The sequence below is a fragment of the Babylonia areolata genome, chromosome 4 (assembly GCF_041734735.1).
Source record: "Babylonia areolata isolate BAREFJ2019XMU chromosome 4, ASM4173473v1, whole genome shotgun sequence".
Taxonomy (NCBI): Eukaryota; Metazoa; Mollusca; class Gastropoda; order Neogastropoda; family Buccinidae; genus Babylonia; species Babylonia areolata.
The window spans coordinates 43,891,158-43,917,130 of NC_134879.1; the positions used below are offsets into that span (position 1 = coordinate 43,891,158).

General features: G+C 43.3%; 1 protein-coding gene across 2 annotated transcripts in view; it reads left to right on the forward strand.

Moving 5' to 3' along the window:
* The first annotated feature begins 1,782 nt into the window (after positions 1-1,782).
* The window catches only part of LOC143281211 (uncharacterized), a 113,701-nt gene continuing 89,510 nt past the window's right edge, over positions 1,783-25,973 (forward strand). The window contains exons 1-2 of one of the 2 annotated variants that reach the window (XM_076586287.1): positions 1,783-1,919; positions 10,682-10,875. The gene's annotated coding sequence lies outside the window, so the exon portion shown is untranslated. Of the gene's footprint in view, positions 1,920-10,226; positions 10,876-25,973 lie in introns of those variants that run through there. The other variant, XM_076586286.1, reaches the window with a different exon arrangement.

Consider the following 25,973-nt stretch of genomic DNA (forward strand, 5'->3'; position numbering starts at 1 on the left):
GAAAGACAGACAGACGGACAGATATACAGACAGACAGATACCACTTGAGAGCAATTATCAATTAATCGACATTGGCTTCACCGATAAGCAGTACTACAGTCGGGTGATATGTGTCCGCTGCAAATTCGTGCTACACAACTGTAGAACGGTTTTTACGTTTGTGTCCTGAATAGTGACAATGAGTAAAGAACCGACTTACCTCTATTTTGTTAACGGTAACAATCGTCTTTCTAACATTATCTATCTATCTATCTATCTATCCACACACACACACACACACACACACACACAGTGTTTGTGTATGAGAGAGAGAGAGAGAGAGAGAGTTGCGTTGTTGCGTTGTGTTGTGTATGTGTGAATGGGTCATGTATGTGTGCGCGCATGTCTGAATGGGGGTTGATTATGTAAATTAAATGTGGCACTTTTGAATGAAATAATCTTTGTGTGTTTTTTTTTAAAAAAAAAGAAGAATTTATTGGAAGAACCTAGTTTTCCTTCAAATCAAATATCATACATTTGTCGTGATAATGGCTCTTGGCCGAGTCATTAAAGTCATTCAGCGTTCAGAGTTCGCTGACTGTTCCCCATAATCTGCCTCTCTGCCATTGTATTGCATTGTATTGTATTGCATTGCATTGTATTGTATTGCATTGTATTGTATTGCATTGTATTCTATTGCATTGCATTGCATTGTATTGTATTGCACTGTATTGTATTGTATTGTATTGTATTGTATTACTTTTTGTTGTCAGATCACATTTCTCTATTTGAAGTTCGAGCTACATTCCCCGCGGAGAGCGCATCGCCAAAGTACAACGCCACCCATATATTTTTATTTTTTCTATCTGAAGGTGTGTTTGTTTTCCTATCAAAGTGGGTTTTTCTACAAAATGTTGTCAGTGACAACCCTCATTTTGCCGTGATTCGAACCAGCGCGCTCAGATTCTCTCGCTTCCTAGGCGGACGCGTTACCTCTAGGCCATCACTCCACTCAAATCAAATCAAATTGTTCCCGTTCCGCCCACTGTTTGATTGTGTTGTCACCATCAATGGCCTCTCCAGAGTTGGACTCTGTCCCGTTTCGCTTCCCTAGTCTCTCTCTCTCTCTCTGTGATTTGTTTATCTTTTCTTTCTTCTTTCTCCTTCTGATCAAAGTAAAATTCATGCATGTACTTATGTTGTTCATCTTTTTCTGGCATAATTTGAAATTTATCCATGTAATGTTACGCCATTGTATTGCTTGTTTGTTATATTTTCCTCTTTTCATGTGGGCGGGTTGAAAAGAAGCTATCTGTGCTCATACCCCCCCCCCCCCCCCACACACACACACCCCGCCGCCCTCAATAAAAAAAGATTCGTTCGTTCGTTTGGTCGTACTCTCTCTCTCTCTCTCTCTCTGTCTGTCTCTGTCAAACATGTAAGTACATACATATGTTTGAACCATCTGGTTCGAACCCCTTCAAAGAACACATAATTGTCAACCGTGTAAAACACGAAATGGTATGACTGAAGTGACCCGGTGCTCTAAGAGCCGCTTGTGCTCCTCCACACTCCAACACTCAACGACAACGCCATGATGATGTGTGACCCCTCTCCCCGCCCCCCAAAAAAATTAAATGCACGTGAAAAACGAAAACCAGGTGCATCTCGTGTCACCGGGCCCAACGCTCACTTTTCAATGTTCAGTTTTGTTCACTCTGTCTCTCTCTCTCTCTCTCGGCACAAAAAAGGGACAGGCCTTCAACTGGAAAGTCAAGCTGGTACTGATGGTGTTGTTTCCAGCGAATAATTGTGTGCGCGCGTGCGCGCGTGTGTGTGTGTGTGTGTTAGCCCACTGACTGTCCTAACAGAAAATAATGATTTTCTTCGAGCCAAGTTTGTGTCAGACCAGGTTGTGTTGGAAATTAATCAAAAATCAGGTGAGAACAGAAATACTTTCCATCCCATTTTCTTGTTTTGTTTTGTTTTTTTTTGGTTGTCGTCGTTGTCGTAATGCGTGGAGTGTTGTCCTTACAGAAATAACCCCCTCCCCCCCCCCCCCCAGTTTTTGTGTCATACTGCGTGGAGTGTTGTTTCAGAAATGCTCCTCTCACCCACTGTTTGTGTAGTATTGCGTGGAGTGTTGGACTGTTGACAAAGTTTCCTCTCTTCCCCATCCTTTACCCTTCTCTACCACCCCCCCTCTCTCCAAATTAATTGAACCTAAGTGTTATAATAATTCTTGCAGTTTTAGATTAAATGTGTTGTCGTCCAGAAATGAGTCTCCTCTTTATGGACTCGCTATTTATATTTAGAAATCTTTGAAAAGACTGAATATCATGACATAATAATCTTTTCTTCTGCTGATGTATATGTTTATAGTATAATTGTGATATCAGTTATAATTCCAGTATTTGTACTAATGTCACACCCATTCAGTAAGGGGCTTTGACATTTATTTGAATAAAACCGTTCGTTCCTTCGTTCTGTCCGTCTATCTGTCTGTCTGTCTGTCTCTCTCTCTCTCTCTCTCTCTCTCCCCTCTCTCTCTCTCTCTCCCTCTCTCCCCTCTCTCTCTACCCTCTCTCTCTCTCTCTACCCTCTCTCTCTCTCTCTACCCTCTCTCTCTCTCTACCCCCTCTCTCTCTACCCTCTCTCTCTCTCTACCCTCTCTCTCTCTACCCCCCTCTCTCTCTACCCTCTCTCTCTCTCCCCCCTCTCTCTCTCTCTACCCTCTCTCTCTCCCCCCTCTCTCTCTCCCCTCTCTCTACCCTCTCTCTCTCTCTACCCTCTCTCTCTCTCCCCCCTTCCACCCCTGTCTCTCTCACCCTCCCCCCTTCCCTCCTCTCTCTCTGTCCGGGTAAACTTAACGATTTTTTTTCTCTGGTAGGCTAATATTTAGCCTGTTGACACCAAACTTGGCTTAAGAACAGAAAAATCAGTTCTTAAAACATTCAAATTTATAATCATTGCACTTCCAGGAAGTGTATAAAAATGTAAAGTAGCCAAAATATTTCAGTCGAGTTACTGTTTTTAAAAATTATTTTTAAAAATCCATTTCGTAGTCACAAAACTTAGCACTTTTGTGTGACATAATTACACTGATTAATTGCTGTCGTTTAATGATTTTTTTAATTTTTTTTTATATAGTTCATATGGGAATTTCTTTAGTTGAGAATGAAAGTTACATCGACGCACGCAACCCGCAAGTACAGCGAAATTCTGGAAAATTAGATGGCCTGGTCACTCTGGAGAAGGTCGTGTGTGTGTTGTCCCAATGACATTTGAAAAAAAAGTCAGAAGTTTATCTCGAAAGTTTGTATGTGTGTGGCGGGGTGGGGGTAGGGGTTGTTGCTATCGGTGAGCTTGCACGCGAGCGCTTGCATGTTTCGCGTAAGTTTTTTTCTCTTCTTTTTTTTTTTAAATTGTTTGATTTTACACCACAAGGAAGCAGGGATGTAAAGGCTAATATGGAGATGTAGAATTACTTGGGTGCTGGAATTCTCAAGCTCTATCTTTTCATAGGAAAATGTCATCTTCCATACACCCGCCTCTCGCCTCTCTCTCTCTGTGTCTGTCTCTTTGTCTTACTCGCACATGCACATGCACACACCCATGTGCACGGAAACGCACACAGGCGCGCGCGAGCGAACACACACACACACACACACACACACACACACACACACACCATATCAGAAACATGTAAACCATTATTCTGCATGACAGGTTGCACTAATCCCGTCTTACCCGCATCTGTTCCCAATCAATCGGAGGAAAAAAAAACAACAACAAACACTCGGACAAAACACAGCTCATGTTCATGACTTGGGCCACGTTCATCGAAAATCAGCGAACCAGTAGAGCGGTTGTCAGCACTGCTGGTCGGATTTCTCCACAAAATTCATGACAACAGCGGATGGCCTGGATATTGTTTCCTCCAGTATCCCAGGCTTTTTTTTTTTTTTGTATGACTCACGTGCGTAAATAGGCTGTATGTAATGGCCCGAAGTCTGTGTGTGTATGTCCGTGGTAAACTTTAATTAACGTTGGCAATTTCTTGGCAACTATGAGTGGCATAGGAACCAAACTTGGTTGGATGGTAGGTGTAAATAAGGCCTCTGAAGTTATTTGCTTCATAATGATGACTGACTGGTAAGTAGGGTGACAGGCCAAAGGTGATGGTCATTATTTGGCAAAAAGAAAAATCTTGACACAGACCGCATCTTACTTAAAAAAAAAAAAGTCTCTGTATTATGTCTGGTCATGGGTACAGCATGTTCCGTAACAAAATTCAAGATCAGACTTTAGAGATCAAGGTAAAAAAAGATGGCGTGTGATACTGACAGGAAAAACGTTCCATGTGTAATACAGATTGTGTATACAACCATCATCAAAGTGGGTAACAGTGATTGGTCAGAGGTCACAACATGGCCTGTTGAGAAAACTAGTTCAAGGTCACATTTCATGTTGAGAAAACTAGAAGCATGATACTGAAAGGGTTTCTTCCAATTTTCATTGAACATGTTATAGTAATTTGTTTCATTCAGAGCACAAATATGTAAATTTAGGAGTGAAAGATCAAAGTCACACTAGTGTGTGTATTTCTACTTGTTGTGTTTTTTCCCTGTCATTTTAATTTTTGCGTAATTCTTTCAGTGGATTAAGTTGGTTTCCCGCTTGAGTCTCGAAGGCTTTGCCTCTCTTGTTTCTCATCGCACACACAGATCGCCCTCACCTTTAAAGGGACGGTTGGTCAGAACCAGTGAACGGGTGCGACAGGAACAAAAATGACACGGACGTGAAGTACATTACTGTGGGTGTGGAGAAAGCAGGGGGAGGGTTGGGAATCCAGTTGTGGAGGGGAGAGGGACACCCATTGATCTGCCTTTACTCTTTAGTGCATTAAACATTTTTTTTTAGAAATTCAATTCTGTCGTCCTTGTCAACGAAGGTTAACATTCGTGATGCACGTGACAACTAATGAATGCATACAAAGTGCAGGACAGTTGCATTGATTTTTTTTTTTTAATATATACCAGACGGGAAGAAATACATTTTGAACATGGACGTCGCATATACAACTTAATATGGTAGCAAACTTTTAATGGCATACATTCAAACATCGAATGAAACTCACAGGTTAACATAACCAATACTGTGTATTCTGGTAGCAAAATTCAGCCGGCACAGATTCCAACAGCAAATGAAACTTCCGGGTTGCCAATCCAGTTCACATGACAATCTTTACCTGAACGTTGTACCTCTGAGGTTTCTTGTGTCGGACCTAAATCAGCTGGTCACTGCAGTGCTGCCATGAGATTCCTTGAAGCTTTAACTTCCAAACAAAAATCTGCTATGATGTTCGAGTCAATGAACTGAAATCTTTTGCAGTCCACGTACAACAGGTTTTTTTTTTCTTTCTTTCGCAAATCCATTCGTTCGCAGTAAAAACAAACCAACCCATCTTGAGTCCCAGAACACATTCTAACCGAGCTCGCATGCACAAATTCAAAGGAAGAAAAGAAATAAAAGAAAGGGAGGAGGAAAAAAGAAAACAACAACCGAAAGTTGAAACCGCCCAAACCAGCAAACAAAAATATATTTTCACCCAGACGAAGGAGACGGTGTAACGAGCAAAAGTTAGGGGTTTTGAGTTGTTTTTCAAATTGCGAGCAAAGAAAGGAAAGGATATTCAAATCACTCGTAGAGCAAGCCTCGCGTGTTCTGTTCAAATAACGGTGACTGGGCACACGGCCTTTTAAAGAAAAACAGTCCGTCGTGGCTGTGCTGGCAAACCGTCTTTACAGGCTGTGTGTCCGAGAGCGGTGCCTCTTCCTCCAGCATCACATTATTCCGTTTGAGAGGACACTTCCGCGTCTGACTTTGTGGTGTGTGTGTGTGTGTGTGTGTGTGTGTGTGTGTGGTGTGTGGGGTGTGTGTGTTGTGTGTATGCATGCATGCGTGCGCGCGTGTGTGTGTGTGTGTGTGTGTGTAATCAACGTGCACGCGCGCGTGCGTGTGTGTGTATGTATTTGTGCGTGCGTGTGCATGGGCTTGTGTGTGTGTGTGTGTGTGTGTGTAATGAACGTGCGTCTGTGTGTGTGTGTGTGTGTGTCGAGGGGGTGGTGACGCGCGCGCGCGCGCGTGTGTGTGTGTGCGCTTGCTTGCTTAAAATCGAACTTCAGATAAATTGAACTTTAGATACGTGAATCTATTTCATGAAAAATGCTTGATTTACACGGAGAATGAAACGACGTCAAATTTGAATTCACACTTTGAGCGAGGGACAAAACCAACAACCTGACAACAAGAACGGTATAAAGCAACACTCTTCTCGGTACATGCATGGCAATGTAAGGCACGGCCACCTGTCGCCTTAAGGTAACACCTGGTGTACTGTCGCTGTTGTTTCTCCAATACCCTTGCATCACCGACAGGGAGAGGTGGCAACAAGCCATTGCACAGCCAGGCGACAGGCAATATATAGGCCTGTCTCCCTCCCCCTTTCAACTCGGAAGTGTCACTGGGGCGCCGCACAGAACTGTTAATGTGGGGCCCATCCCTTTCCAGATCGGATTGTCCTGTTAGGGCTTTACTTCGCACATGCCGCAGGTAGAACTGGGTCACATGGTTACCAGTTTGTAAAGAAGGAACACGATTTGACCTGATTAACAAGCAATATTTATATAGGGTTCATAAAAAAAAAGTCAGGGACGGCTTGGGAATGTGTGCAGTGGTACTCTTTTTTGTGGGTGGAGGGATGGATGGGGGACGTGGAATGTTGAATTTTCGGCAAAGAACAGCCAGTGCAGTGAGTACCAATCCTGCTTAACAAAAGGTGCTTTCTTGCACGTGCACTTTTTTTTTTAACGAGGAAAAACCACAGCTATAGTTATTGAATAAATGTCAATTTATGGCAGAAACATCGATTTTTCGAACTGTTTATAGTACACGTGTACTTGAAACAATCGTTGATGTTTTTAATGAGATGCCAGTGGAGGACCACAGGCAACCTGCATGAGTTAAGTAATCTCTCCTTTTAACATTTTATGAAAGTCTGTCTGCTTTTATGAAGTGGTCTTTATTTTATTTTTTTTGTGATCTGTATATCTGGGCCTGGAACCACGATTCGAAAAAAGAAAAGAAAGATATATCACGCGACAGAAAGTAAAACCGAAGAAAGAGCAAAGGCTGTGCACATGGTATCGTGTTTTAAGAGTGAATGGAAACGGCAATATCCAACAACTCCGCCAGTCAAGCAGGAGTGGAGGGAAAGAAGTCTGGATATGGACATGGAAACAGAGTCATCCATTTCCGGCGATGGTATTGTGAACTGATTGTTTCAAGGAGGCGTCGATGAAAATGTGCGGAATGATTGATTATATGCGCTTCATACCTGCTTTAAAAACTAGACCTAACGCACTGCTCGGGCCTTGACAGCTTACCAAATGCTACAGGGATGAAAGATGAGAAAACAACAATATGAACAAAGTCATAACAAGAAGGAAAGAGATGAGGAACAACAACAACAACACTGAACAAAGTCAAAAGATGAGTGAAGGGAAAAAATGACAAAAAGAATGTAGTTGAGATAATGAAAGGGGCTAATTCAGTGAACCCGTGCACGTACGCAAGCGTAGCTTGGGATATGACAAGTAGCCTCACAAGTCAGAGAACCAAAATAATTTTCTCGGTCTCACACACATAAGCCATGCTTACATGTATGCACGCACAGAGGTATGTGTGTGTGAGGGAAGGGGCATTGTATTGTGAAATTCTTGGTGCTCGCCACCATGTCGCGCCACTTTTTTCTTTTCTTTTCCCTATCTGCAAGTGTATTTGTTTTCCTGTCAAAGAGGAAATTTATACAGAATTTGGACAGGGACAACCCTTTTGTTGCCGTTGGTTCTCTCAAGTGCGCTAAGTGCATGCTGCACACGGGACCTCGGTTTATCGTCTCATCCTCATGACTAGCGTCCAGGCCACTATTCAAGGCCTAGTGGAGTGGAAGAAAATTCTGGCGAGTGGTGTGATTCGATCCCATGCGCTAAGATTCTTTCACATCCTTGGCGGACGCGTTGCGACTGGGCCACCTTTCGCGTCAACAGTTTCCGCAGAAAACGGGACAGGACCATTTGACGACCAAACGAGAGTGAGAACAAGGGGCTGACGCCGAAGTTTCGACTTAGTTTACCCAGCATGCCACGTGCCTCTCGCGCACTGCGCGTGCCGGTGTTAGGGCATATCGAAATACACCCTGCCCAAGTTTGGCCCTCAAGGTTAAAACAGTTAGTCAACTGGTTCTTGTTCTTGTTGCTAATAGTCCAGCCGACAGCACAGGGCCATATCTAGACTGTCAAACCATACAAATGTTCAATAGCGTCAACACAAAACTGTCACATTTACAAAAAAAACACTAAGACAAACCCACAAAACACAGTTCATGACACAGTGTCCCAACCATATAGCTCCTTATGGCAAATAAGACTGGTCCATGCTGAGAACGCCAGCCATTCCGCTTATTTTACAATCCCCAGATTACAAAAAAATCGTAAAAAAGAAAAAAAAAAAAAAACGCAACCCAAAACAATACTTCAAAGCCAAACAAAGAATGTATATAAAAAAAAAGGCCATAATTATAGGCAAATAACACTGCAGAATGGGCAGTTAGTGCCCATCCCAGTGTTTACATCTCACTACCTAATCGCCAGAGCAAAATACCACAGACAGTACACCATAGCTTGCAGAAAAGAAAGAAAGTGTCAAGGCTTGCTTGTCATTTGGACAATTCTGGAACATCTGTTAGGGTACTTATTATGGAGCTGTCCGCTGCTTTTAATACTATTCAACATCATATTTTAGTGAGGAAACTTATAGACCTAGATGTAACAGCTGACCTTATTTTATGGATACGACGGTTTTTATGCGATCGGCCACAGCGTGTTTGAATGTCAGTTCAAGCTGGCCCATAATGTCTGAAAATATAACTATGAATACTGGAGTTCCTCAGGGTTGTGTTTTATCCCCCTTTGCTTTTCTCCCTCTACATTAATGACATCAGGTGCTGACGACATGGCTTTAGTAGGTCTTTTAAAAGACGAGTTTTCAATTTCAGTTTAAAAAAAAAAATCTTTTATTATTATTATTATTTTAGAAATGAGTGTCATAAACTCTTTCTTAAAGGATAACTTTCTCCAACTAAACGTGGAGAAAACAAAAAAAAACACTTATTTTAGGCAGTGAAAGGGACACACACACACTCACACACACACACACACACACACACACACACACACACACACAAAATCAGGTCATAATAGATCAGAAACAAGTGGAAATAGTGGACAGTTTTAAATATCTAGGGACAAAAGTTCATCACAGTCTCACATTCAGTGAACATGTTGATGCCACTGCCAAGAAAGCGCACCAGAGACTCTTTTTACTGCGAAAATTAAGAAGTTTTAATGTTAGTCCACAAAGTTGGTGTACAGAAGTCTGATAGAAAGTGTCATGGTTTTCAGAATTGTGACCTGGTTTGATAATCTGACTGTGAAGTTAAAGACAAATTAGGACGAGTTGTAAACCTGGCCAGCAAAATCATAACCAAGCCCCAGCAACAACTGAACACCCTATACCAATCCAATCTTAGCAGAAAAGCACTCTAAATTTTTAATGATTCCACTCATCCACTTAACTCGTCTTTCAGAAACTCCCTTCTGGTAGACGATGTAAAATCCCTCTTTCAAAGAAGAATGTGTACAAAAAATCATTTGCCTCATCTGCTGTTGCTGTGATAAATAATTCGCTCAAATAATGTCTTTTTATTCCATTGCCTGTGATTTGTTTATTGTCATGATGACAGTTGTCTTTCTTCTCTCTCTGTCTCTGTCTGTCTGTCTGTCTGTCTGTCTCTCTCTCTCTCTCTCTCTCTATATATATATATATATATATATATATATGTGTGTGTGCATGCGTGTAAAGAAAGAAGTGAGGGAGGGGGAGTGTTATAAGGGAAGAGGGGATGTGTGTGTGTGTGTGTGTGTGTGTGTGTGCCCTGGGTCTCAAAAAGCGTGGAGGGAGGGAGGTTACTTCTCAGTCTGTCACCGACACCACATGCGTGCAGTGTCTACTGGCGTGCACTTGATCGATAACCCGGAGCGTTCACGACGGGACTGGCGACGGATGGCTCGAGAGAAGCGCGTGTGTGCGGATGGGGGGTGGCTTGTGCTTGTGACAGCCGACAATTCACTTGGAGGTTGGGTGTTGGGTGTTTACAGTGTGGATCCCTCCAGGTCATCATTGTCGCGCGAGTGATTGACTTGTTTGTTGTCCTCGTTGTTTTGCCGGCGTGGACAGTGTTCTTTGCGTGTTATGTTTCTTGGTTCAAGCACAAAACATTGACACGTGAAAGTTTTTAAATGTGTGTGTGTGTGTTTCCTTGGATCTAAAGAGAGAGAGAGAAAACAGTATTCGCGGCAAAAAGTTGTAAAACAGCCTGGCTGGAGACGGATATGTCACAAGGTAGTGCATGACACTGATGTCTAAACCGCAGTGGTCGTCACAGTGTTTAAGAGTGGGGAATATTGCCGCCCTTTCCCATCCCGAAGTTGTTGCATCATAATCCTGAAGTGTGCGAGTTCGACAGTTGTTGGCAGTTCTCTCTCTCTGTCTCTCTCTCGCACTCTCTCCTGTTGTGCAGGGAGCACAGGCAGACCAGGAACGAGGGAAGAGAGGAACCGAGGAAGGTTGTCCCAAAACACTGGCGGCAACAGCTGGCCCGATAGACAAACGGATTGGCAGCCACCACCACCCACACATCCTCCCTCTCCGCTCCCCCCCTCTCCCCTTCTCCAACCCCTTGCTTCCCGACACAATGGACAAGGCACTGTCAAGGTGAGTTAGTGGTGATATACTCATCGATCCGTGTGTGTATTACAATGGTATTGCTATGTATTTTTTGTGTTCAGATGACTGCATTGTCCTGCTTTAGAGCGCACCTGTGTGTTCGTGCGTGCGCGCGCGCGTGCCGTGTCTGTATGTGTGTGTGTGTGTGTGTGTGTGTGTGTGAGAGAGAGAGAGAGAGAGAGAGAGATTCAAGAATCAAAAACTTTATTACTCAAGGATAAAGATTTTAGGCATCGCCCAGTCTTCCAATCTGTCCTTGTGACAACAATAACAATAACAACATTAACGATAACGACAAAAAATTAATAATTTTGTTAACACTGCTACATCCACTGCTACTACAACGAAGAATGATCACCACCATCATCATTAACATCGTAAAAAGTAATAAAACGAACGCATTCATACATTCATATCCATACACATGCACACACTCTCTCCACCCAACACACACACACACACACACACACACACACACACACACACACACACACACACACACACACACACACACACACACACACACACATACTTATGCACATACAGAGACATGACCGAGGTGAGAAACATATAGCAGACATAAAGAAAATAGAGAAGCACAACTTTACCATTGCACATATACAAAAGTGATTAATTTGCTGATGCAGATGTTACAGGTAATAACATCCAATTTACAGGCGAACAAGTAAGAACAAAGCACAAAGGTAGAAATAAAATAAATTCACTGCATGTAGGTAGGGAGAGAGAGAGAGCTGACAAAATTGTTCTTACACTATTGACATCCGCAATATGAGAAGCATTAACTGGTTTGGAAATGACGTGCCTTGTGTCTGGGTCAGGCAAAACCTGCATGATACAGGAACGTAGCTGTGCATGATTTGCACAACTGAACTTAAGTGAGGAGACAAACATTAAAACAGGGGACAGGGTGGATATCTTAGGTAACTGTAAGCTCCATTTGTAACCAGAGGTAATTTTTTTTTTACTTTCTTGTTTGCTATGATTTTAAACAATGGCCAACTCTACGAAGAGGAAGCAAATAGAAAAGAACAGTGTTTGCTGAAATAAACTGATCAGTAAAGAGGAGAGGAAAAAGAGATGGGACTGAGAGCAGTCGACGATGGCAGTTTTGTAAAGGACAAATATAAAAAACTGGTATTAGGAGAAAGAGGGGAAGATACTGAATTTGTATTTTGTATTTGCATTTCTTTTTATCACAACAGATTTTTCTGTGTGAAATTCGGGCTGCTACACTACATAGCCACTCATGTTTTTGTATTTTTTCCTGCGTGCAGTTTTATTTGTTTTTCCTGTCGAAGTGGATTTTTTTTCACAGAATTTTGCCAAGAACAACCTTTTGTTGCCGTGGGTTTTTTTACGTGTGCCAAGTGCATGCTGCACATGGGACCTCAGTTTTTCGTGTCATCCGAATGACTAGCGTCCAGAAGACCACTGAAGGTGTAGTGGAGGAGGAGAAAATATCGGCGGCTGAGCCGTGATTCGAACCAGCGCGCTCAAATTCTCTCGCTTCCTAGGCGGACGCGTTACCTCTAGGTCACCACTCCACTCAATGTCAAAAGGACGATTTTTTTTATTTGAAAAATAGTTTTTTAAAATCTTTTTTGAAAGTTTGTCAAAACCTGTGCATTTGTTTAAATACCGAGCATAAAACTGGTAAGTTTCGTAAGTAGAAGGAAGGGGTGGGGGGGGGGGGGGCGGGGGGGGGGGGGGGGGGGGGGGCGGGCGGGGGGGGGGGGGGGGGGGGGCGGAGGGGGAGGGGCTGGGGGGTGGGGGGGTAAATTGATCTCACATGAAGCTGTGTGTAGGAAGACACCACTTGAAACATATGGAACAACTGAATATCCCAGCCCAACTCTAAGAAAGATTTTCATCAGAAACCGAAATTGGTTTGTGCTAAGCTAAGCATGTGCCGAGTAAAGCTGAAAAAGGAAGAAGGAAAAAGAAGTGTCAGGTGCTTGGTCCTGCGTTCTGTTTGTGGTGTTCACCACGTCAAAAAGGAATATTTGTGGTGTTCACCACGTCAAAAAGGAATATTTGTGGTGTTCACCATGTCAAAAAGAAATGTTTGTGGTGTTCACCACGTCAAAAAGGAATGTTTGTGGTGTTCACCACGTTAAAAAGGAATGTTTGTGATGTTCACCACGTCAAAAAGGAATGTTTGTGATGTTCGCCACGTCAAAAAGGAATGTTTGTGATGTTCACCACGTCAAAAAGGAATATTTGTGGTGTTCACCATGTCAAAAAGAAATGTTTGTGGTGTTCACCACTTCAAAAAGGAATGTTTGTGGTGTTCACCACGTCAAAAAGGAATGTTTGTGATGTTCACCACGTCAAAAAGGAATGTTTGTGATGTTCACCACGTCAAAAAGGAATATTTGTGGTGTTCACCATGTCAAAAAGAAATGTTTGTGGTGTTCACCACGTCAAAAGGAAATGTTTGTGGTGTTCACCACTTCAAAAAGGAATGTTTGTGGTGTTCACCACGTCAAAAAGGAATGTTTGTGATGTTCACCACGTCAAAAAAAGAATGTTCTGTGATGTTCACCACGTCAAAAAGGAATGTTTGTGATGTTCACCACGTCAAAAAGGAATGTTCTGTGGTGTTCACCATGTCAAAAAGGAATATTTGTGGTGTTCACCACGTGAAAAAGGAATGTTTGTGATGTTCACCACGTGAAAAAGGAATGTTTGTAATGTTCATCATATCAAAAAGGAATGTTTGTAATGTTCACCATGTCAAAAAGGAATGTTTGAATGTTTGTAATGTTCACCATGTCAAAAAGGAATGTTTGTAATGTTCACCACGTCAAAAAGGAATGTTTGTAATGTTCACCATGTCAAAAAGGAATGTTTGTAATGTACACCACGTCAAAAAATAATGTTCTGTGATGTTCACCACGTCAAAAAGGAATGTTTGCGGTGTTCACCATGTCAAAAAGAAATGTTTGTAATGTACACCACGTCAAAGAAGAATGTTCTGTGATGTTCACCACGTCAAAAAGGAATGTTCTGTGATGTTCACCATGCCAAAAAGGAATGTTCTGTGATGTTCACCATGTAAAAAAAAGGAATTTTTGTGATGTTCACCATGTCAAAAAGGAATGTTTGTGGTGTTCACCATGTCAAAAAGGAATGTTTGTGGTGTTCACCATGTAAAAAAAGGAATGTTTGTAATGTTCACAATGTCAAAAAGGAATGTTTGTGATGTTCACCATGTCAAAAAGGAATATTTGTGATGTTCATTATGTCAAAAAGGAATAATGTTTGTGATGCCAAGAGCACACGCACTCTTCCACCACACCATCCCGTCAGAAAAAAATAATAAAGCTCAGGAAGAATAAACATGGGAAATCTCACTATGAAATGTTATATACTAAACCTGTTCAGTATAGGCAATCTCACTATGAAATGTTTTTTTTTACTAAACCTAGCCAGTATAGGCAATCTCACCATGAAATGTAATAAGTAATCCTGGGCAGTATAGGTAATCTCACTGTGAAATATTAATACTAATCCTGGGCAGTATAGGTAATTTCACTGTCTCTCTGTCTCTATCACACACACACACACACACACACACACACACACACACACACACACACACACACACACACACACACACATACATATATATACATGTCAAAAAGGAATGTTTGTGGTGTTCACCACGTTAAAAAGGAATGTTTTTGTGATGGTAAAGGCAAAAGAAAAGCCAGCCTGAGCAAGAGTTGTCGTCTTCGGACTGCCAAAACGCTATAGAATGCAGAATACTTTATTATCTCCAAACTGAAATTAATAGATAAGTAGACCTGTCATTTTCTTCTGGAGGCTGTCACGTGACATTGGGTCCCTAGCATGTCGAGGGCGCTTTGCGTGACGTTAACTGCTGTGCACTGTCCGTTTGTGTCTGCATGTCGAGGGCGCTTTGCGTGACGTTAACTGCTGTGCACTGTCCGTTTGTGTCTGCATGTCGAGGGCGCTTTGCGTGACGTTAACTGCTGTGCACTGTCCGTTTGTGTCTGCATGTCGAGGGCGCTTTGCGTGGCGTTAGCTGCTGTGCACTGTCCGTTTGTGTCTGTATGTCGAGGGCGCTTTGCGTGGCGTTAACTGCTGCGCACTGCCCGTTGGTGTCTGCATGTCGAGGGCGCTTTGCGTGACGTTAACTGCTGTGCACTGTCCGTTTGTGTCTGCATGTCGAGGGCGCTTTGCGTGACGTTAACTGCTGTGCACTGTCCGTTTGTGTCTGTATGTCGAGGGCGCTTTGCGTGACGTTAACTGCTGTGCACTGTCCGTTTGTGTCTGCATGTCGAGGGCGCTTTGCGTGGCGTTAACTGCTGCGCACTGCCCGTTTGTGTCTGTATGTCGAGGGCGCTTTGCGTGACGTTAACTGCTGTGCACTGTCCGTTTGTGTCTGCATGTCGAGGGCGCTTTGCGTGACGTTAACTGCTGTGCACTGTCCGTTTGTGTCTGTATGTCGAGGGCGCTTTGCGTGACGTTAACTGCTGTGCACTGTCCGTTTGTGTCTGTATGTCGAGGGCGCTTTGCGTGACGTTAACTGCTGTGCACTGTCCGTTTGTGTCTGCATGTCGAGGGCGCTTTGCGTGACGTTAACTGCTGTGCACTGTCCGTTTGTGTCTGCATGTCGAGGGCGCTTTGCGTGACGTTAACTGCTGTGCACTGTCCGTTTGTGTCTGCATGTCGAGGGCGCTTTGCGTGACGTTAACTGCTGTGCACTGTCCGTTTGTGTCTGTCAAGCTTGCAGGCAGCGTCTTTCGTTTTTCCCGTTGCTCCCCGATTCCTGGGTGACGTTGATCAGTGATGTGTGCGTTCAGCGCTGACCTGACCCTTTCAGTTTTCATGTGGTGACATATTCCCATGGGGGAAAGGCGAGGTGTTTTCAGTGACGGCATCGCAAGTTTGTGAAACACCGGGTCACGCAACGTCCAAAGTTGGTGAAGGATGTTTCTGCCACATGTTGCAGAACTTTCACGTGCATCACGTAGCGAGCGTTCACCGTTGACGCTGACATTATTTCCATGTTTGGCACGTTTCTGGACCTAATTATGTTCAGCACTGAAATGTTCAAATTAACATCGTGATGAAATGCGCGGCCTTTTTTATTTCCCCAGTCTCAGTATCAGGTCAACAGTATCGACGATTGAAAGGACTGAAAGTTGGTTTTGGAGGTGCGGGGGGGGGGGGGGGGGGGGGTTAAAACGGTTTAGAAAGAGGCTGTAGACAAGGGGATCTTCACACCCCTCCCGTCCCCCTCCCTTATCTGTTTTTATTTGTATAGAAAATCCAACAACCTGGATCAGATGAGATGGGTATTTGAATGCTACACAAGACAGACAACCTACAGTAGAGAAAAATATTTATCTTACCATAAATTTTGCAAAAAATTAGATATTTTGTTGGTTATTTGAAAATCCCCCAGTTTTTGTCGAGCTGTTTTAATCCGAACGGACAGTCGTGTGAATTTGCGTTGGCAGTGTCTGCCTGTCTCATTGTCTGACTATCATTACATCTCTCCCTTTGATGTCGAAATTGCAACATTTCACATTCTTTGTTCTTGATCTCTTCATTAATTTGACGTAACGTAGATTGTCTCAAGGTCAGGATTGTATATTGCGCCCCTTCCCCGCACCCCTGTCTCTCTCATTCACTGTCCCCCCCCCCCCCCCTTCCTCTGTTACTTCTTACCTCCCTTGGCCCCGCTCTCTTTCCGCTTCCTGTCAGCCTGTCCGTTTTCCTGGCGTGACGATTGTGATAATGATGATAATGATAATGACAGCTATTTTCAGTCCGTCTTGGCTGACAGTCATCCTTCATGTCCCTTCTCTGTCTTCGTGTCTGTCTGTCTGTCTGTCTGTCAGTCGGTCTCTCTCTCTCTGTTTTCGTTTGTTTCTGCATGACACTCTGTCTCAGTCACCATCCGAGTGAAATAACGTTCATTTCATTTCGTTTCTTCCCCCCCCCCCCTCTCTCTCTCTCTCTCTCTGTTTTCGTTTGTTTCTGCATTACAGTCACCATCCTATTCATTTCGTTTCGTTTCGTTTCTTTTCCTCTCTCTCTCTCTCTCTCTCTCTCTCTCTCTCTCTCTGTTTTCGTTTGTTTCTATATTACAGTCACCATCCTATTCATTTATACTCTCTTCTCTCTCCTCTCTCTCTCTCTCTTTCTCTCTCTCTCTGTGCCTCCCTCTCTCTCACTGTGTGTGTGTGTGTGTGTCGCGCTGGGGCTTTCTTAACGTCCTGTACCTCTTTTTTCCTGACCTGTCAGTCACACCTTGCAGATGACATTTGCGGACACACACACACACACACACTCTCTCTCTCTCTCTCTCTCTCTCTAGTGTCGTGGTTCACGTCTGCCCTCAATCACGGACAAAGCTCATCGGTCATGCAGTTCTGAAACATGAGTCTGTTCCAGCTTCATGTCAAGGGATTCTTTTCACACTGACGGGAAAAACCCCCATCCAACTATGAGTTGATCTGTCAGTGATGTTAGCCGAATTGTTGTTCGTTGATGAGTTATATTTGGATTTTTTGGTGTGCGTGCGTGTGTGTGTGTGTGTGTGTGTGTGTGTGTGTGTGTGTGTGTGTGTGTGTGTGTGAGAGAGAGAGAGAGATTCGGATTTGGATTCGGAATGGTTTAATGTACTTTGGCCATTGGCACATATACACATCATGCATATCTCTCGCTCACGCATCATCCTACCCCTCTTCCCCCCATTCCCCTATCCTCACATCCCTTTCCTCCTCTTATCTCATCTTGAGAGAGAGAGCGAAAGAGAGGGAGGGGGGGGGGGAGATTATTTATTCATTTAAGGCTATAGCCCCATGTGAATAGAGCGATAACAAAATATGAAGACGTCACCATTACTCTCAGTAAAACATTAAACGATTTGACAATTAAACAAAAGAATTTTTGAAATTACTTTGTGTGTGTGTGTGTGTGTGTGTGTGTGTGTGTGTGTGTGTGTGTGTGTGTGTGTGTGTGTGACGGAGAGAGAGGGGAGGGGGAGGGATAATGTAGCGAACATCGTTGTAATGGCACTGAATTTTTGATCGATACATCTTAAGACCATGATGTGTCAAACTTGAGTTAGATTCGAATTTTTGAAATTTTATTTCGTTTTTTTTCTCCCCAGAATTTCTGGGATGTGATCCCATGACCAACCCCATGGATATTAAAGGCTTGATAAAGTCCTGGAAGTAAACTGGGGATTTATGTGAAGAGGGGCTTGTACACACGTGATTCTGTCTTTTATGTTGACACGTTTAATGACTGTGATTCTCGTGTATTGTTTGTGTTTTACACCACATATGAGTTTCTCTTGAGAAAAGGGTATTCTGTATTCACGTGCAGCATATAAAACACAACACAGCGCAGCGCGGAAACGTTGTCAACACTGATGCATGAACAGCTGTGCCTTGCTGTATGTGTCATGTCCTTTTTCTGCTTTGCACTGTTATAAAAAAAACAACATAAACACTGCAATTCATCCCTCCATCATAAAGACATAAACACTTCGATTTGTCCCTCCATCTGTAGGTTTTTCTCTTCCCCCCCCCCCCACGCCCACCCCCACCCCCCCCACCCCCACGGCCTTTTCCGTGAAAACACCACCGTCCCATTTTCTGATCGTGGTGCATGACCTTGGCTTTTCACTTCGATCAAAATCTCACCATTTTTCAAAATGTCACGAAAACATAACGAGGTCACATAGCTTTGATGCGTCATCTCCATGCGCAGTTACATGGCAGCAGAAGCTACCAAAGTGTTTACATGTATTTGATCAAGGTGCGACTTTTGCAATGCCTTTCTTGCTGCCTATCCACGGAAGCACTTCAAACCTCTCCCAAGCTCACATTTATACCGACAAACTAACCCCGAAAACAGAGTATGGCTGCCTATATGGCAGGGTAAAAACGGTCATACACGTAAAAGCCCACTCGTGTACATACGAGTGAACGTGAGATTTGCAGTCCACGAACGAAGAACGAGAAGGAGAATACCGACAAACTGATTTTCAAGGGCTCGGAAGTGTCAGAATTGTGCACATCTTTTCAAAGAATCACACTGGCTTCCTGTCTAGCAGAGAATTAAGTACAAGGTCTCATGTCTCAGCTGCCATGTTGAATTTCTGGAACTGCACCTCAGTATACTTCTTAGCTTTTAAGCTAGCATGTCCCATCAAGATTTCGGTGCTGATATAAGAATCTTCTGCGTTTCCGTATTCAACAGAGGGAGAAACACGACGGGAGGGTTACCGTTTTTCGGCTGAATAAACCAGGGAATTCTTCTCCTTCCTCTTTCCACACGAGTGGGCTTTTACGCGCATGACCGTTTTTACCCCGCCATATAGGCAGCCACACTCCGTTTTCGGTGGTGACCAGGGAATAATTCACAGTCTTTTTCAGTCCGCCAGAGTCCTTCCGTGACGTCCTTATAAATAAATCTAAAAACGTCCCTTTTCTCTATATGTGTGTGAAGACATCCATTCCATATTTGTACTCTATGGAGCCACATCTATTTCCTCCACGTGTGTGTGTGTGTGTGTGTGTGTGTGTTGTGTGCTTTATGTCTGACAGTATTATTTTTAAGCTCTTCGAGAGGTTTGACAGCGCTGTATAAGTATACTGTTATAATAACAATAAAAAAAAAAGATATTATTATCATTATCAATAGTGGTAGTAGTAGTGGTAGTAGTAGTAATATTCTTGATATTATGCTCTATGCTTTACTTGTACTTTGGAATAGAGAAAACCGAAAAAAAAGAGCCAGTGTCAGGAAAGGCATTTTCTTTTACCCACGCTCACCCCTTTCTGCAGCAGTGATGTTCGTAAGTAATGGAATGGCCATGCAGCCGACGTTGCCCATCATCACTATTTTGAGTGTCGAAAATCCCCACGCATGCAAACATACTCATACCTGTGCGCACACACGCACACACATATACACACATGCAAGCACGCAAGCACGTACACAGCGCGCATGTTCGCACACGTCAAATCACTCTCGTGCACGCAAACATATTCTCTCTGTCTCTCTCTGTGTCTGTCTCTCTCCTATCTCTCTGTTTCTCTTTCTCTCACCCTCCCTCCTCTCCCTCCTCTCTCTCTCTCTGTTTCTCTCTCTCACCCTCCCTCCTCTCTCTCTGTTTCTCTCTCTCACCCTCCCCCCTCTCTCTCTGTTTCTCTCTCTCACCCTCCCTCCTCTCCCTCCTCTCTCTCTCTCCCTCCTCTCTCTCTGTTTCTCTCACCCTCCCTCCTCTCTCTCTCTCTGTTTCTTTCTCTCACTCTGCCTCCTCTCTCTCTGTTTCTCTCTCTCACCCTCCCTCCTCTCTCTCTCTGTTTCTCTCTCTCACCCTCCCTCCTCTCTCTCTGTTTCTCTCTCTCACCCTCCCTCCTCTCTCTCTCACCCTCCCTCCTCTCTCTGTTTCTCTATCCCACCCTCCCTCCTCTCTCACTCACCGTCCCTCCTCTCTCTCACCCTCCCTCCTCTCTCTCTCACCCTCCCTCCTCTCTCTCTGTTTCTCTCTCTCCCTCCGGATATCTTTATTAAGATTTTTGATACCCAGATACAACCCATAGTACAATATGGCTCAGAATTATGGGGCTTAGATAAGAATGCTACTTTACAATGTGAATCTGTTCACTTATTTGGACTTAAAAGGTTTCTAGGAGTTGAAATGAGAACACCAAACGATTTAGTATACGGTGAGACGAATAGATATCCAATAAATATAAATTCTGCTGTGAGATGTGTTCGATACTGGTTGAAACTATTAAAAATGAACGAAGATAGACTACCACGGAAATCCTATAATATGCTGTATGATTTAGATGTTAGAGGAAAAAGAAACTGGGCTTCAAATATACGAACTTGTCTGTGTGAATTGGGATTTGGATATGTATGGGAATATCAAGGAGTCGGTAATGAGAATATGTTTTTGAAATCTTTTCGTCAACGTTTAATAGACTGTAGATGGCAAAACTGGGAAAGTCATGTCCAATCCAGTGATCGATTTTGTTTCTATAGAGCTTATACTTCTACACATTTAGTTAAAAATTATCTTTTGCTTAATATTGACAAACATTTACGATTCATATTAACACGATTTAGATTTGGTATTTCTGAAATCAATTTGCACAGGTATCGCTATAAAAATGTTAATCATTTAGATAACTTGTGCCCTTTGTGCAAAGAGTCAACGGAAGATGAAGTTCATTTTGTTCTGAAGTGTCCTGTATTGCATAATATTCGTGTAAAATTTGTTTTAAAGAAATATTATGAACATCCTTGTTTGTTTAAATTTTGTCTGTTGATGGCATCATCTAACGACAGTGTCATAAGAAATCTCGCATTGTACTTATATAAAGCTTTTAAGTTAAGAGAAATGGTATTGTCCTAATTTCTATAGTTTAATTGTATAAGCAGTTGAACGCTTATTGCCAGTTACGGTAATGTATGCATATCTTGTTATCGCCCCTCATTCATATGGGGCTATGGCCTTAATGAATAAATCATCTGTGTCTGCGTCTCTCTCTCCCTCCCTCCCACCTCTCTCACTCTGTTTCTCTCTCACCCTCCATCTTCTCTCTCTCTCTCCATCTTCTCTCTCTCTCTTTCAGTTTCTCTCTCTCACCCTCCCTCCCTCCTCTCTCTCTCTGTTTCTCTCACCCTCACTCCTCTCCTTCCTCTCTCTTTGTGTTCCTCTCTCTCACCCTCCCTCCTCTCTCTTTCTCCTCTCTCTTTCTCCTCTCTCTCTCTCTGTTTCTCTCTCTCTCACCCTCCCTCCAAGAGAACCCTTTGTCCGGTGAGTCTCTCCATTTTCCACAGACAAGCGAAACAGATGGAACCGGATTACACACACGGAAGCACGGTCGTCGATGTCTTCCCGTTTTCCTGCCTCACTAAAGAATATAAGAAAGAAAAGAAGAAAGAAGATGGGGGGGAAAAAAAGCCTACGTTGATGAAACTGCGTAAGAACTATTGCATTCTCCTGTGGCAGGCGGTGTTTTAGAGGTGCCCCCCCCCCCCCCAGGAAGGAACCAGGATTAACGACCCATTGACTAACTGCTTTTAGCCTAATTAAGGTTATGGACTGTCCCCTTGCCGAACCCTCCGGGGTCGGGCACATAGTACATACTCACGCTCACACGCGTACATTTCCATTAGCATTGAATCTACCTGTCTATCTCTCTATGTTTCTGTCCACAAATCTATCCTTTTTTCACAAAATGCAAGGCAGGTCAACGAGAGTTTATATATATATATATATATATATATATATATATATATATAGTGTGTGTGTGTGTGTGTGTGTGTGTGTGTGTGTGTGTGTGTGTGTGTGTGTTGCTGATGTTGATGATGATGATATGTCTTGCACTTTGTGAAAAAGCAAGGATTGTTAGATACCGATTTGAACGCACAATGGCCAGCCACCTTCCGTGTTTTCGTCACTCTTTGTAATTGTCATCCCCCTCCCCCTCCAAGGATACTCCCTCCCCAGAAAGAAACGCACACTCACAAACACGCACGCACACACATGAACACACTCACTAACTCACTCACAAACTCGCATGCACACACTCGCACTCCTTCACACACACACACACACACACACACGCACACACACACACACACTCTCTCTCTCTCTCTCTCTTTATCTCTCTCAATCGCACTCGCACTCCTTCACACACACACACACACACACACACACACACACACACACACACACACACACACACACACACACACACACACACACACACACACACAGCTCTCATCCAGGCGGATGAGACGATGAACCGTGGCCCCCTGTGCAGCAAGAACCCACAGCAATACAAGGATCTTCCGTGGTACAATTCTGAAGAAGAAAATTCCACTCTCATGCACATACGTGCGCGTGATCGTGAGGCCTGATTGAATGCAGGAAGGCAGCTGTCAGTCTGCTCTTCCCAGGCATACAGCCTGGTGTGCAAGTGACTCCGTGTACACCGCTTGGAGTTGTTTTTGACCGAAAATAGACCCAATATTACTACTACTACTACTACTACCACTACTTACTACCCCACCACCACCACCACCTCTACTACTACTAGTATGGCGTCCGCCAGTCTCAAAAGATCTCGGATCTGGCTGCTGTTTTATGTTCTATTTTGTTTTGATTTATTTTATTTCTGTTGTATTTTATTTTTTTGTATGACAACAATTTTTGTTGTTGTGAAAATCGGGCTGGCAATGTAGATCTTGCGAAAGGATTCCGCGAGGGAAAACTATTGTTGACTTAAGGTCAGTATTTTTTTCAATTAAAAAAATCAACAACAACATATATTGAAAAGCACATATGGCACACGTTTTCGTTGTTTTCTAGGACCAGCTGGCAGACAATGACACAAAGTCTAATGGATGGTGGAGAAGAAAAATCCGGTCTATGGTGAATAGAATCCGGGACTTTTCACGACCTGATAGGGCAATTTCTCTCTGTCTGTCTGTCTGCTTGTCTCTGTCTCTCTCTGTCTCTGTCTCTCTCTGTCTCTGTCTCTCTCTGTCTGTCTCTCATTGCGGTCCTTCAAATCACGCATTCGAAAACTTCTGCTCCACAAGCAATAGGCCAACAAAGCAAGTTCTACCAGCTGAAAAAGACAGAAAATCATGCTTTTTGTGAAATTTGTATCTGTACCTTTACATGCAGTGAGTTGGGTTTTTTTTTCTACCTTTGTATTTTATTGTTGTTTGCCTGTTGATTGGATGTTATTACCTGTAACATCTGCATCAGCAAATTAATCACTTCTGTATATGTACAATGATAAAGTTGTTTCTCTGTTCTCTTCATGTTCGCTATTTGTTTCTCACATCGGTCATGTTTTTGTATGTGTGTGTGTGTGTGTGTGTGTGTGTGTGTGTGTGTGTGTGTGTGTGTGTGTGTGTGTGTGTGTGTGTGAGAGAGAGAGAGGGGGGATGGGGTGGAGAGAGTGTGTGCATGTGTATGTATGTGGAGGTGGGGGTGGGTCGATGTGAATGTGTGTAGATGTAGCAGTGTTAAAAATTATTATTGTTGTGTCGTTATTGTTAATGTTGTTGTTATTGTCACAAGGACAGATTGGAAGATTGGGCGATGCCTAAAATCTTTATCTTTGAGTAATAAAGTTTTTGAGTCTTGAATCTTCAATTCCCCCCCCCCCCCTCTCTCTCTCTCTCTCTCTCTAAGTAATCGGCCATAAATTGATATATTATGGTGGTATTTGTCTGTAACTTAATCATGCATATTTCATGAACTCCATCAAAGGCAAATGGCAACTAAGTCGCAAAAGTGAATGTTCTTTGATATTTGATATCCGTATGAAAGTATGATTGTGTTATCAGTATGATTTTTTTTAACTTACAACTTGATTTTTTTTATTTTTTTTTTTTTTTTTACTTTGACCTGTTTTTGAGAGATGGTGGCCTGGAAAAATCTTGTTACTCTTTCTCTGGCACTCTCTTTCTTTCTTCTCTCACTCTTTCTCTCTTCTCTCGTTCCCTCCCTCTCCCTCTCATTCTCTCTCCCTCTTTGTTTGATATAATGTGTTTTTACCTGTCTTTTTGTGATTTTCTTTATTTTATTTTCACATTTTTCCATTTCCTCTTTCACGGGTTGGATGAAAATCAAAACAAAACATTGTATGCTTACGAAAGTCCATTCTCTTTCTCTCTCTCTCTCCCTCCATCCCCAGCCTCCTTCTCTCTCTCTCTCTCTCTCTCTCTCTCTCTCTCTCTCTCTCTCTCTCTCTGTTTCTCTCTGTCTCTGTGTTATCCGTTGTTTGGTGGAGAGAAAGTAAAATGTTTTCACCTGATCATCTGTTAACCTCGTTTATAAAGATTTTTTTCGGTCCTGTCTTGTGTGGCCTTTTCTCTTATGAATTTTTCTGCCATGTGTCAGCCTGCCAGGTTTATGTTTTCCCACACCTTCTTGGCATTGCCCTTTGTCAGACGGACAGAGGGTGACGGGGCGAAATCCTGATGAAGTCTCCCGCCATTCGTTGGGCTCGGCGGACTTGACAAAGTCTCTTGCGTGTTGTAAGGAATGGGACCAAGGGCGCATCGTCCTCCTCTTTCAGGTACAGAGCAAGGTGGCAGGATGGTTAAGACGCTTATCTGCTGGTAAAGTGTCCGTGAGGGTCTGGATTCGAATCCCGCTCTCGCCCTTTTTCCCAAGTTTGACTGTAAAATTGAAATTGAGCATCGAGTCACTCGGATGAGACGATAGACCAAGGTCCCGTGTGCAGCACGCACTTAGCGCATTGAAAGAAAGAACTCGTGGCATCAGGAGTGTTGTTCTTTGGCAAAATTCTGTCGAGGAAATCCACTCTGGATGGAGGCACGAATGTATGTGCATGCACTCAAGGCCTGAATACTAGCGTGTTGGGTCATGCTGCTGGTCAGGCATCTATCTGCCTAGCAGATGTGGTGCAGCGTATGTTATGGATTTGTCCGAAAGCAGTGATGCCTCCTTGAGAAACTGGAACTGAAACTCTTGGATGCAGAACTGACATCGTGCCCTGCGTACCTGTGATGATGGTTGAGAAAAGGGAGGGTATGCGAGGGTGGGGGTGGGGGGGGTGAGGGGGCATTGTACATAGGTTGGATGTGGGGGAAGAGGGGTGAGGAGGGAGAAGAGGAGGGGGTGCGGGCAACAAAAGGTCGCTGCATCATGACACGGACCAGAAACCAGAACTGTTCCACCTTGCTTCCTCGGCTGCCACAGAGCGCAAAGAGCCCGCAATCAAAACGTGAAGTTCAAACCACAGACAACTCGCCTGAAAAGCTGGCATTTTCGCTGCCCATCTTAACGTGGTGTCGTTCTGGTGGTGCCTGAGGTTACCCCGTGGGCCATTTCACCCGAGTTTGGTGTTCACGTTAAACTCGAATGGTACTTACTGCATAGTTTTGCTTGACTATATTTGTTCAAAACGAAATAAGAAAAAAATATAGGACAAAAACAGCTTTCATTAATAGTACTGGTATACTCTTAATAAAGTAAAAGAAGGAACATTCTGGTGGTCAACATTAAA